At 42.8% G+C, this 13,499-nt stretch overlaps 1 protein-coding gene across 1 annotated transcript in view; it reads left to right on the top strand.

Moving 5' to 3' along the window:
* The window catches only part of LOC132828315 (cyclin-dependent kinase 18-like), a 126,030-nt gene that overhangs the window by 18,458 nt on the left and 94,073 nt on the right, over positions 1 to 13,499 (top strand). The gene's annotated exons all lie outside the window — the stretch shown is intronic.

Genomic DNA, 13,499 nt, shown 5'->3' with positions numbered 1-13,499 from the left:
TCTATTGTCTATTATGGGCAATTTAGCATGAGTCTAGGTTGGAGTGGTGCTGGAAAAGCACAGCAGGTCAGACAGCATCTGAGGAGCAGGAAAATCGACGTTTCGGGCAGGGAGCATCCAGGGTGGAGGGATAAATGGGAGGGGGTGGGGCTGGGGAGAAGGTAGCATAGAATATAATAGGTGGATGGGGGTGGGGATGAAGGTGATAGGTCAGAGGGGAGGATGGAGTGGATAAGTGGGAAGGGAGATTGGCAGTAAGACAGGTCATGAGGATGGTGCTGAGCTGGAAGTTTGGAACTGGGGTAAGGTAGGGGGGAGGGAAATGAGGAAACTGTTGAAGTCCACATTGATGCCCTGGGGTTGAAGTATTCTGAGGTGGAAGATGAGGCGTTCTTCCTCCAGGCATCTGGTGGTGAGAGAATGGCGGTGAAGGAGGCCCAGGGCCTGCATGTCCTCGGCAGAGTGGGAGGGGGAGTTGAAATGTTGGGCCACTGGGCAGTGGGGTTGATAGGTGTGGGTGTCCTGGAGATATTCTCTAAAGCACTCTGCGAGAAGGTGTCCAGTCTCCCCAATGGAGAGGAGACCGCATCGGGAGCAACGGATGCAATTAATGACATTGGTGGATGTGCAGGTGAAATTTTGATGGATGTGGAAGGACCCTTTGGGGCCTTGGATGGAGGTGAGGGTGCAGGATTTTGCAAATTTAGCATGGCCAATCCTGCACACCTTTGGATTGTGGGAGGAAACCAGAGCAAACCCACGCAGACACAGGGAGAATGTGCAAACTCCACACAGACAGTCGCCTGAGGCTGGAATCGAACCTGGGTCCCTGGTGTTGTGAGGCACTATGCCATCTATGCCATTTAGTTTTGATTCAGTAATAACTTGTATTTACATGACACCTTTTTACTTAATAAAACGCTCCAAGGTATTAGAGTCAATACAAGACAAAATATGACCATGAGGTAAAAATCAAGCATAGAGATAATATTACTAGGTTTGTAGTGTACAGGCCGTGTCTAATAGTGTGGGGGCATTGGTTCAAATCCGATCACAGCAGCATCTGACAAACTTAAGCTTATTTGAATAAACTTTGGACTAAAAAGTCAGTCTTGTTATTGGTGACTGTAAAATAAATGGATAGTTGTAAAAATGCATCTAGTTCACCAATGTCTACTATCCTTTGCTGGCCAGGTCTGTATATTGCTCAAGATTGGCAGATTATGGTAAACCTTTCATTTCCCCTTAAGTACATTCAGTGAGTATCTCAGCTCTCTTCAAGGCAGTGGTTTGACAGCTCTCTCAAGGGCAGTACATCACTGGACTCCTGAAAAGCTCAGGAGATGAGCTAGATTTGAAGGAGGAGGCAGTCCCAGAGCTTAGAGCCTTCACAGCTGAGGGGACAGACGTCGGTGACAGAGAAAAAGAATACAACACCAGGTCACAGTTTAACAGATTTATTTGGAAGTTCAAGCTTTTGGAGTGCTGCTCCTTCAGAGAAAGAAAAAGCACTGGATTCACAAAAGTTCAAAGGTTGGAAGAATACTGAGGGTCCAGAGGGCTGTAGGGGAAAAGAGTAGGAGAAGGGTGATGTCAATGAGGGATTTGTAAGAATGATGAGAAAGCCAGTATGGGGTGACTAATTAGGTCTATACCTATCAAGCCCATTTGGGCTCGCAGAGATTTGATAATTTTTGAGACAGTCAAGACTAGTTGGCTAGAGTAACATGATTTTTATACTCCGGACAGGTCAATTTCTCACTGATCAGTCACCTCTGATTCATATCACTTCATTTTCCTCATTTCTACAGTGGATCCCATAATCACTCTTCATTTGGAAAGAGTTCCAGGCAGAGTGGAATGATAAGAATTGAAGACATAAGACATGGAAAAGTAATAAGTATGCAGTGTTCTGACAAAACCTCTATATCTTTCATTTTGATGAACTTCACCAACACAGCAGTTACAAAATATTGTACCATTCACAGCAACGACTTATCATCCCAGAGTCCAAAGTTCGGGAGCTGGCCTTTCTGAACGGTTATTTCTGCTCCAATGCTTGCACGTTTCACAAACAGTCTCTTCCTAACCGACATCAATGTGGAGATATTGGGATAATTTACTGACACTGATGATGTTTGTTCCCACAAAGCTCTTACCTCTATTGATAATGGGCTGGGACTCGCAATGTGTACCATTAGGCTTTGTTCCATCAGCTGAGTATTTTCCTTTGACCAGTTCGTTGCCTTGAGCGAAAGCTGATAACAGTCAGTGAACGATGTATTCAGCAATCTCCTTCCTTATTCAATGGGATGTGAGGAATCAGAATGAAACAGGGTAAACTAGATTCATACCAGTTACCGGATAGAGAAATACAGAGAGAGAAAGGAAGATTAGACAATGAAGAGGGAGGTAGAGACGGAAAGAAAAACTAAAAGAATTTCAACATTTTTAAACTCTGCAGTAGGCCAGCCTAAGAGAATGAAGTTATATGTTTATAATTGCTCACCTTCTGGGCTAGAGAGGCAGAGTGATTGTCATTAAAAGTGCACTCCTGGCCAGAGTTTTTCAGCCAATCCCAAGCTTCCCACAACCGTGAGCTCATCCAAATTCTGCTTTTTAACACATTGCACAGATGGCCTGTCACAATTCCTCTGTGAGGTCTATAGCTGCACTTCAAAGCCATTCGAAAGCCACACTCTGAAGTGCTGTAGTTAAGAAATGCACCACAGAATTGCAAATATTTCTCTTTTCTTTAACACCCTGCAGTATTTATTTGTAGTTGATACCACATCTTTGTGCTTTCCCAACTTGGTGTCTGTAGTTATCTCATTCCAGCCTAGTGAAGCACCTTGGGGTTATTTTCTTTTCACCTTAGTGATATTTTCCCAGTGAAAACATTTTTTTGTATCTTGCAATTCTTAATCTTATTATGCCCTCCCTTTATGTATGAACTCACTTTCAAATATTTTTTCAAAGCCTTTTAATGACCTTTGCCTCAATAGCCATGTAAATCATTCCATGATTCAGGGACCAGCTATGTACGTGTACAGCGAAAATTAAGTTTTTCTGACTTCTCCTTTGAATTTAGGTGTGGAGGAGTGCAGTATTTCAAGATCCATGAACAGCCCACATTTGTGCCTTGCTCTCCAGCTCCTCGGTTGCTGCCTGACCTGCTGTGCTTTTTCAGCACCACACCCTTGACTCTCAGTGGGATTGCCAATCTAGAGCGAATTGTTTGAATGTACAAGCTCAAGCATTTTGAAGTGAGGAGATGTTCACGTCAACCACTCTGGGGTGTGTGCCAGAACACTCAGGAATTGTTGTATTGACACATTCCCTTTCTCTTTGTGGGGAGCAGGTGGGGGTCTGGGGGGAAGAAATGAAGAAGAAAGACTGGTGCTTGACCTGACTTGAGGGAGTGCATCACTTGTTAGACGATCAGTATTCTGCAGACAGTCACTTGTGGCGATGGTACCACTGTTTATAGCTGATTGATTGACCTGGGTTTGTGTGTTCAGTATTGCTTTTGTAATAGATTCCATTCTGGTGGCTTTCCTCCGTCTCTCCTCATGTTCCCATGGTTACGACTGAATAGATGCTAAGTTTTGACAACAGTTACTCACATGATTCAGGGACAAGTGGAATTGTTTCCCGATTAATTCATTAGTGCACACGATCAGTGGGTTTTTGTTAATTGCTCCAAAATTCAACACTTTTCCTTTGCTCGAATGGCCAGTGAGCACAAGTTGTGGGCAGAACATGTGAACTTCCCTTGAGCTGGGATGCCCTTTGTGCAGTTCTGCTAATTGTGGGAAGCACTGGAATAATGCACTCACTCACCTATCAAAATGCTTTATTGGGCACTGTTGTGGTAGAAATTCAGCCAATCACTGCGGGACAAATTCACTCGGAGACACTGATATTAAAAAAAAGTACATATTTAAATGGACTCTGCATTTGAATTGCCCAATTTCACTGGCACTGAATTTTGTTTGAAGTTTTGATATCTATCCATAGCATGTTCCTTTAACATTTGTTAGTGTTACTGGAGCAGGCAAGCGTTTAGCAATTAATTTGAAATAGCATAACTCATATAATTAGCAGGGTTTTTTTTGAAGAATCTCTGTGTGTTCTTACATGTTCAGACTCTCAGAAATTTATTTACATTTTCAGAAGTGTTAGACCATAGGAGCAAATGTAGTCCATTCAGCCCATTGAGGCTGCTGTGTTAGGTTAGATTCCCTACAGTGTGGAAACAGGTCCTTCAGCCCAACCAGTCCATGCCAACCCTCTGAAGAGTAACCCACCCAGACCCATTTCCCTCTGACTAATGCACCTAACTCTATGAGCAATTTAGTATGACCAATTCACCTGACCTGCACATCTTTGGATTGTGGGAGGAAACCACAGCACCCAGAGGAAACCCACGCAGACACAGGGAGAACATGCAAACTCCACACAGACAGTCGCCAGAGGCTGGAATCGAACCTGGATCCTTGTTGCTGTGAGGCAGCAATGCTAACCACTGAGCCACCCTCAGCTGATGAGATCTGATAAACCTCAACTCCACTTTCCCATCTTTTCCCCATAACTCTTGATTCCCTTTGAGATTAAAAATCCGTCCATGTTGCCCTTTAATATACTTAACAACCCAGCCTTGATAGGTCTCTGCAGTAATAGATTCCACAGATTCACTGCCTTTTGAGAGAAGAAATTCCTCCTCATTTCGACCTGAAATATAACTATACCTCAGTTAGGTGTCTCACCTGAAAGTGCAGAACCATACAGGGAGTGTCAGCCAAGCCAACATGTGCAACGTCTTTGGAATGGAATTCAGATCCATAATTTTTTGACTTGTAGTTGAGAGAGAGTTACATATTGATCCACAGCTAAAGATAAAATGGAAGATCTGGCAAATATTGTATTCAGCAATTGGTGACTTGATTTCTGACTGTTTGTCATGTGATGAGTTAGTATTGTGCTATGAAGTGTTCAGAAAAGATTTATGAGGATGTTGCCAGGGTTGGAGGGTTTGAGCTATTGGGAGAGGCTGAACAGGCTGGGGCTATTTTCCCTGGAGTGTCGGAGGCTGAGGGGTGCCTTATCCAAGTTTATAAAATCATGAGGGGCATGGATAAGGTGACTAGATTAGGGGAGTCCAAACCTAGAGAGCAGAGGTTTAAGGTGAGAGGGTAAAGATTTAGAAGGGATCGAAGGTGCAACCTTTTCATGCAGAGAGTGGTGTATGAATGAAATGAGGAAGTGGTGGAGTTTGGTACAGCTGCAACATTAAAGGCATCTGGATGGGTCTAGAGGGTTTAGAGGGATATGGACCAAATGCTGGTAAATAGAACTAGATTACTTTAGGATATCTGGTCAGCATGAACGACTTGGACTGAAGGGTCTGATCTGTGCTGTACATCTCCATAACTTAATGTGGATGGTCCCAAGGAAGGATATTCAATTATTTCCCTTTATTATCCTACTGTGCAGTAAGATGAGTTGGAATACATCAAAAACCTTAGTGAGAGAAAGCCGCAAGGGTAGGTTACTGGTCTCCAGGTTTTGCATTAGCCAACTGAAAACCAATGAGGAAGATTGAATTTAGTGGAAGTTAGGTGTTCAAACAGTTGACACATAATGCTTCATTCAGAGGAAGTACCTTCCAGACTGTTTTCTGATAGGCAAAATACAAGAGAAGGTTCGTATGATCTATTTGTATATATTGTTCCATTTCCAGAAAGAGCAATAGTTGTCCCAGTCTGAAATTAACCATGGATGATAGCCTGACATGAATGGATTAGCTCTTGTGTATTGCTTCCAATTATCCTACATCCATAATGTGCTGCACAACATTCAGCTTCTCATTCTGATTTTGTGAATGCTGCTTTGTCACTAACTCTGGAGAACAGTTCAGCCTGTAGAAACTAATTGAAAGCATGGGTAATGGATTACCTGAAATTTTCAAAACATAGTTTGCTAGATTCTTGTTGGGTAGGGGCATCCCGGGATTTGAAGTTGTGATGAAGATCAGCCATGATTTGATTGAATGATGGAATAGTTCCAGAGGACTGAATGGCCTCCTGCAATTCTTATCCATCTTTCTTCCCCAACTTCTAAACTCTCAGGCAAAGTATTGGGCATGTTTTGCATTCTTCACTGAACACATTAGGCAATTTATTAAAATCAGGTCTCATTATTAAACCTGGGCTGCACTTACTTAATATAGCAGAGAGAAAATAAAACAGGTGGCAGCTTGTCGATGAGACAATCTTACTAAAACTGTCGAGCTGCTTATATGACAAAACAAGTGTTAGGGAAAGTGTTGATGAAATGTGGAACTTGCTAACACAAAGAATTGTTGAAGCAAACAGCACAGATTGCACTTAAGAGGAAGCTAGACAAGCAGATGAGGGAGAAAGGAATAAGAGTTTGTCATGGAAATAGTTTCATCACATTACAACAAGACTACAACACAAAAAACAGAGCCATTTGGCCCATCTAGACTGTGTCCAATTCTGTGTTCACCATGCATCTTTTCCTACCTTCCTTCATCAGAAAGGAGAAGACACAGGGATGACCTGCCAGAAATCTTTAAGATAATGAAAGAATTTGATGCAACTGAAGAGAAAAAAAAAACAAATCATTTATGGGAAAGATAAAAACAGGAGAATATAGAACCAACAGGAGGCATGTGTTGCCCACTGGTACAATAGAGGCCTTTTGAGACCAGTGGGCACTGCAGGAGCTGGGGTTTAGCATCACCCTAGACCTTGTTATTTTGATTTGGTGAGTTTCTGTGAACCATGAATTGTTTCTGTTATAGACCCACTGTGAGCTGTTAACCCACGAAAGTCTGATGATTTTAGAATAGAATAGGTTGAGAGTCAAAGGATTTAGCCAAAGAGTTGTTTGAGATCCTCCATGAGCAATTGTTTAATCAGTAAGATTGGAATTAAGGTCAGAATCAGATCAGTCCTGAATGTTGGAGAAAGTTTTAGGAGCCCCTCAATTGTATTTCAATGGCTTCTGGCTTTGATACCACCTGGGTAGACAATAGAGCTATTCCTGATGAAGGGCTTCTGCCCGAAATGTCGATTTTCCTGCTCCTCAGTTGCTGCCTGACCTGCTGTGCTTTTCCAGCATCACTCTAATCTAGACTCTGGTTTCCAGCATCTGCAGTCATTGTTTTTACCTAGAAGTTTGAAGGGCCAATTGACCTTTACTTCCCCCTATTTCTTTTACCTCAGGTTAAAACAAACAATGTTAATGTGAAACAAGTGAATTAATGTACAAATGCCCATGCCAATCCTTGAATAAATATTGTAAAGTAATTAGCCAAGATCTTATGAATGGCAGAGCTTGAAGGGCTGAGTGACATACTGTTGTTCCTTGTATGATTTTGAAAAGAAAATTAACAATCTTTGAGATGTGAGTAGCACTAGCAAAGCTGGAGTTTTGCCCATCCTTTGTTTGTCTCAGATGGGCTGCCCCCTTCCTGACTCATTGGTGTTGTAGTGATACAATCAGGTGTGAGTGAAGAGTCCGGTGATATCTTTATTATTCTAGCACTAAATTTTTAAAAAGACCATCATTCATGTAGAAGGGGGGTTAAATCAGTTGAGATAGTGCATTAGGCCTGGATTGGGTCAAGACCCGGGTGCTTGCTGAGCTGGAAGGTTCATTTTCAGACGTTTCATCACCTGGGTTAAAACAAAACGAGAATTAGGGCAAGTTCTGCTTAGAGATTTCACAAGTCACTCAGGCAGGCACCAGGACTGACCAAGGTATCCAGTAGATATTGGCAACTCTGCAATACCTAGTCCCAGTGATGTTCTTCAAGTGATAACAGCTATCTTTGAATTAAAAGCTCATAGGTTTAAGTGCTACAGTCCAGGACCTGGAAACAAAGTTAAGGTCTAGTTCCAGTGGAGTGTTGTATTGTCGGTGGTTCAATTTTCTCAGATGCAACATTATAACAAGGTCCTGTTTATTTGCATAAGTGGTTGTATAAAAGACCACCGCATAATCATTATATTAAAATCTTCATGTCCACTGAATTCTCCAAATATGCTCTATGGCCAAATAATTAGTTTCTGAAGCATCCACCTCATTGAATATGGACCTCGTTCAGTTTTTGCACAGCAAGGTCTCAAGGCAAGAGGTAAGTAAACAATTTGTCTATTTTGGTGATGCCAATTAAAGAATAAATATTAGCTGGTAACTTGAGGATAACACTCTTAATTCATCTTCAAATATTGTAACATAATTAGACTTCACCCTTCTCCCCAGCCCACAGCATTGTAGAGAGGGAGTTCCAGGATAATTCCAAGTCAGGATAGTGTGTGTCTTGGATAGGAACTTGATGGTGTCCCCATGTATCTGAAGTCCTCGTCCTTTCAGGTGGTAGAGGCTGAGGGTTTAGAAGCTGGTGTCAAAGGAGGTTTGGTGAGATACTGTAGTGCAACTTGGAAACAGTGCACAGTGCTGTCTTGGAGAGTTGGCAGTGCATGGAGTGTTGGTGGTGGATGGGAGCTGATTAAGGCAGAAGGGTCATGGAAAGTTTTAGACAAGGAATTCTGGAGCTTAGCGCCTGGAAACTGAAAGCATGGTTGTTAACGTGAGGCAAAGAGCAGAAATTGATGTTGTTCTCAAGTGAAAGCAGCAAATGTTAAGAATACACAATCAGCATCTGTAAAGAGAAAAAGCAGGCGCATGTTTCAAGTAAAGACACTACATCTTGCATTGGCTTTCTGTGCTGGAGATCAAAGGCATTCTGTGGGTCTGTTCTCTTGTCTAGCAGCTGTTTAGAAAATGCAAAAATATTTTCTGCAAATTGATTCAACTAACAGCTCAGCAAAGTGCCTTTTCTTTACCTTTAATGAAAACAGCGCTGACTGTTTGATCTGGGGCCTTTTGAACAAACGAAAGCTCTGTCTCTCACTGTCTCAATCTCTCTCCCACTGACCATCAAACCCATGACAACCAATATTTCCTCAGGCTCTATGCTGCATTCTACATGAAGCTGGGAAAAGAATAACCAATGAGGAAATGAATCAAGAAATCTATAAATATTACCATGAAATCTCACGTCCTAAGAAGCCAAAGACTTCAAGTGTTTTACATCACTGACACAGTATTTTGGCAATAAACTAGTCTCCATGTGAACAAGTAAACCCATTCAGGCTGTTCTTGAGGTGGCTGGAGGTGTGTCAGGGATCCGAGAGCTGGAAGGGGTATGGGGCAGACCGAGAATTGGAAGGGAATGGGATGGGCCAAGAACTGGGACGAGCGTAGGGGCAGACCTAGAGCCGGGATGGGCTTGGGGCAGACCGAGAGCCGGAAGGGGCATGGGGCAGACTGAGAGCCGGAAGGGGCATGAGACGGACTGAGAGCCGGAAGGGGCATGGGGCAGACCTAGAGCCAGGATGGGCATGGGGCAGACCGAGAGCTAGAAGGGGCATGGGGCAGACCGAGAGCCGGAAGGGGCATGGGGCAGACCGAGAGCCGGAAGGGGCATGGGGTAGACCGAGAGCTGGAAGGGGCATGGGGCAGACCGAGAACTAGAAGGGACATGGGGCAGACCGAGAGCCGGAAGGGGCATGGGGCAGACCGAGAGCTGGAAGGGACATGGGGTAGACCAAGAGCCAGAAGGGGCATGGGGCAGTCCGAGAGTCGGGACGGGCGTAAGGGTGGGCTGGATTGTGGCTGGAAGGCGGGAGGAGTGTGTGTGGTTTGTTGTGTTGTCTGGGGTGTCTGTGATGGATGCAGTCCGGTTTGTCAGACTGTTTTGTATGTATTTGGGTTGACTGTTTCCTTTTTGATAAGATAAGGTGGGATTTAGGGTTCATCTCCATTTCTCTGTGAACTGGTTGTACGGTGGGGCTTAGGGTTTGGCCTTTTGCCCCTTTTCCCTGTAAAGTGCTGTTTCTTGTAAATTGCTGCTTATTGTTCGGTGTTAATTGTTTGTTTGTATTTTGTACTATTTGATAAAATTTAAAGAAAAGTAAACCGCTCTGGCTCTGTAAGTCCTTCAGGGAAGACAATCTGCAGTCCTTACCCCGTCTGGCCCCCTTGTGACTCCAGGCCTACAGCAACGTGCTTGATTCTCAATTGTCCTATGACAGAATTGGGCAGTCACTCAGTCAAAGGGAATTCTCAGGATCCCTCCAGTGTGGAAACAGGCCATGTGAGCCCACACTAACTCTCTGAAGAGCATTCTACCCAGACCCATCTCCAAGCCTGTAACCCTGCATTTCCCACGGCTAACCCACACATCCCTGGACACTATGGGCAATTCACCAAAACTGCACATCTTTGGACTGTGGGAGGAAGCTGGTGCACCTGGAGGACACCCACACAGACACGGAGACAATGTGCAAACTCCCCTTAGACAGTCACCCGAGGATGGAAACGAACCCGGGTCCCTGCTGCTGTGAGGTAGCAGTGCTAACCACTGAGCCACCATGCCACCCCAATGGTTCCTCATCTCATGCAAGAATAAAGAAGAGAATCATGTCATTGTCTTTCATCCAAAGTCCATTTTTTAAGTACTTGTAATTTCTCATTTTTGAATTGTCACTGACACTTGCTATGCCTTTCATTTAAGTGATAAGAATGCACTAATGCACAATTGACCTAATTAGTCCAACTCTTTAGGAAAATGCTGTAAAAACTCACGTGAAGCACCACAGATCATTATGACTCTCATATAAATGTCTGATAGTCACTGAACATGCCAGTATAATAGAGAACTGCAGATTTAATTGGTGGCTGGAACAGTGACCATCAATACCCATCAGTACGAAAAGCTCTTATGACACCTTGTTCACATCCCTATCTCTAGGCTTGAAGGTCTGTGTTTTTTCCACCTGTTCCAGACATGTGTCACAAAGTGCTTAAACAGTTTGACTAGAAATATCTATCCCCCACTTTGATAAATTAGTCAGCTTAAATGATGGAGCTAAGTTGGGTTTTTTTTTGCATAGTATCAGGTGTCCGGGCTTATAAAGTGCATATATAGTGAGATTTACAGCACAGAAGGAGGCCATTCAGCCCATTGTGTCAAAGAGCAAAGAACCTTACAGCACACAGGAACAGGCCCTTTGGCCCTCCAAGCCTGCGCTGATACCAACCCTCTATCTAAATTTGTTGCCTATTTTCTAAGGATCAGTATCCCTTTGCTCCCTGCCCATTCATGTACCTGTCTAGATATATCTTAAATGACGCTATCGTTCCCACCCTTACCACCTCCGCTGGAACACATTCCAGGCACGATTCCATTCAAGGGCTATTTTCTTAAATGTCTGCCACTGTCATCTAAATTTTCTACTTTGTTTTTCTTAGTCCACTCCAGCCAAATCTGCCCTTATTCTTTTGTAATTATTCTTATTTAAATTTAGTTCTGTTGTTTCCTAGCCAGGTTTTTCATTCTTAAACTCATTCTTAAATTCTACCACGTTATGATCACTGTTTCCTATGGGATCTTTTACACTGAGATAATTTATTAAACCTGCCTCATTACACAATTCACAGTAGATCTAAAATAGCCTGCTCTTTGGTTGGATGCCCCATAACATATTGTTCTGGGTAACTGTCCTGAATATAATCTTTGACTTCTTCCTCATGGTGACCTGATCAAAGTCTTCAAGATATTAACAAGAAATGACAGAGTGGATAACTATTTTCACAGCTTGGATATTCTCAAACTAGGGGCAGAATCTGAGAATAACTGCCACATCATTCAGGAGAGATGTTAGGAAGCACTTCTACACACAAAGGGTCGTAGATGTTTGAAAATTACTACCACAAATGCAAATGGACACTGGATTAGTTATTAACTTTAGTTCTAAGATAGACAAATTTTTGTTGAACAAAGGTACTGAGAGATATGGGGCAAAAGCAGGTATATGGAATTAGGCTGCAGATCAGTCATGCTTTCATTGAATGATAGAACAGCCTTGAGAGGCTGAATGGCCTACTCCTGTTCCTGTGTTACTTCTGCCACTTTGTTTTTCCCAATCAACATGAAGGTTAAGTACATGCATGATTAATGCACTGCCTTTTTTACATCCCCTCACTATCTCTTGATTTATTCTCTGTCCCACAGAACGGTCAGTGTTAGGAGCCCTGTAGACTACACCAATCAATGTCATCTTCTTTTTGTTTTTTCTTACCTCCACCCGTACGGATTCCACATCATCCGATCCAAGAACATCTCTTGCTGTCTTAGTTCTTCCATTTTGTAATTAACAAAGTTATCCCAGCACCTTTCTCTTCCTAACTTTCTGGCTGAAAAATTACATACCCCGGAATACTTAGTTCCCAGCTTTGATTTTTCTTGGAACTAGATCTCTATAATAACTGTAAGAGCTGCACAAGTACAGGTTTTTGGGCATGATCTCGCAGTTATTACAGAGATATGGTTACAAGGAAATCAAAGCTAGGAACTAAGTATTCAGGGATATATAGCTGCACAAATACAGCTATATTTGGGTGTGATAATCCATTTATTATGTTTCAAAATACAATGTACATTTAAGTAAAAAGCCATTATTTTTGCCATTCTATTATTTTTCCTTCTTTGCCCTTTTTGCTGAATTGTCTTTTCATTTTTGTACATTCTGTCCTTTCTGTCTAACTCTGGGTATCATTATCCACATAGCTGCAGCGGTCTCATATATTTTTGTTTTGTACAACGAAGCAGGTAGTGCTCTGAGGATTATTACACTGGAGGTTCTGCTTTCTAGTTTAGCACCCTGCTGTTTAAAGTCTTCAGCAAAACATGCTATTCACTCCTATCATTGACTGGATCTCTCCCCTCTATTTCCAAGTTCATCTCCAGCTCAAGGGAGATATCCTCAACCCTGGCACTGGCCAGACAACATAGCCTTCGGGACTCCCACTCACAGACACAGAGAACAGTATCCATTCCCTAATTGTTCTGTTCCTATAAATTGCCATGATTTTTCCTTCCTGCAGTCCTTACTCACGTCCACACAGCTTGGAAAAATCTGTTAAGTGTTGGATAATTGCAAGCGCTGATGTCGTGTGAGAATTCCCCTTGGGTTCTTATATCTACCTTACCTGCAGTCCTACTCTCCCTTCCCTGACCGCAGACCAATTTTGAATGATCTAGTGTGGGAGGGGGAAGTGAGACTGGAATAAAATGTTCATGTAACTTTCCCTCTCCCTGATGTGGCGCAATTTCTGCAGCTCAGATTCCAGCTCCTCAATGTGAATCCAAAGTTCCTCAAGCTGCAAACATTTACTACAGATGTGCTTGGCCTGGATCACCTTGGTGTCTATCAGCTCCCATATGCTGCAATGTAATTTGTCCTGCCATCTCTACCATATTTAATTCATACTGTCGATTACATAGAAACAGGCTCTTCAGCCCACCACATCTATTCCAACCAACAAACACCAACGTACATTAATTCCATTTTCCTGCAATTGATCAATAACCTACTGTACCCTGAGTTTTTAAATGCTCA

Source organism: Hemiscyllium ocellatum, chromosome 26, assembly GCF_020745735.1.
Source record: "Hemiscyllium ocellatum isolate sHemOce1 chromosome 26, sHemOce1.pat.X.cur, whole genome shotgun sequence".
Classification (NCBI taxonomy): domain Eukaryota; kingdom Metazoa; phylum Chordata; class Chondrichthyes; order Orectolobiformes; family Hemiscylliidae; genus Hemiscyllium; species Hemiscyllium ocellatum.
This window is presented reverse-complemented; position numbering and strand designations above follow the sequence as displayed.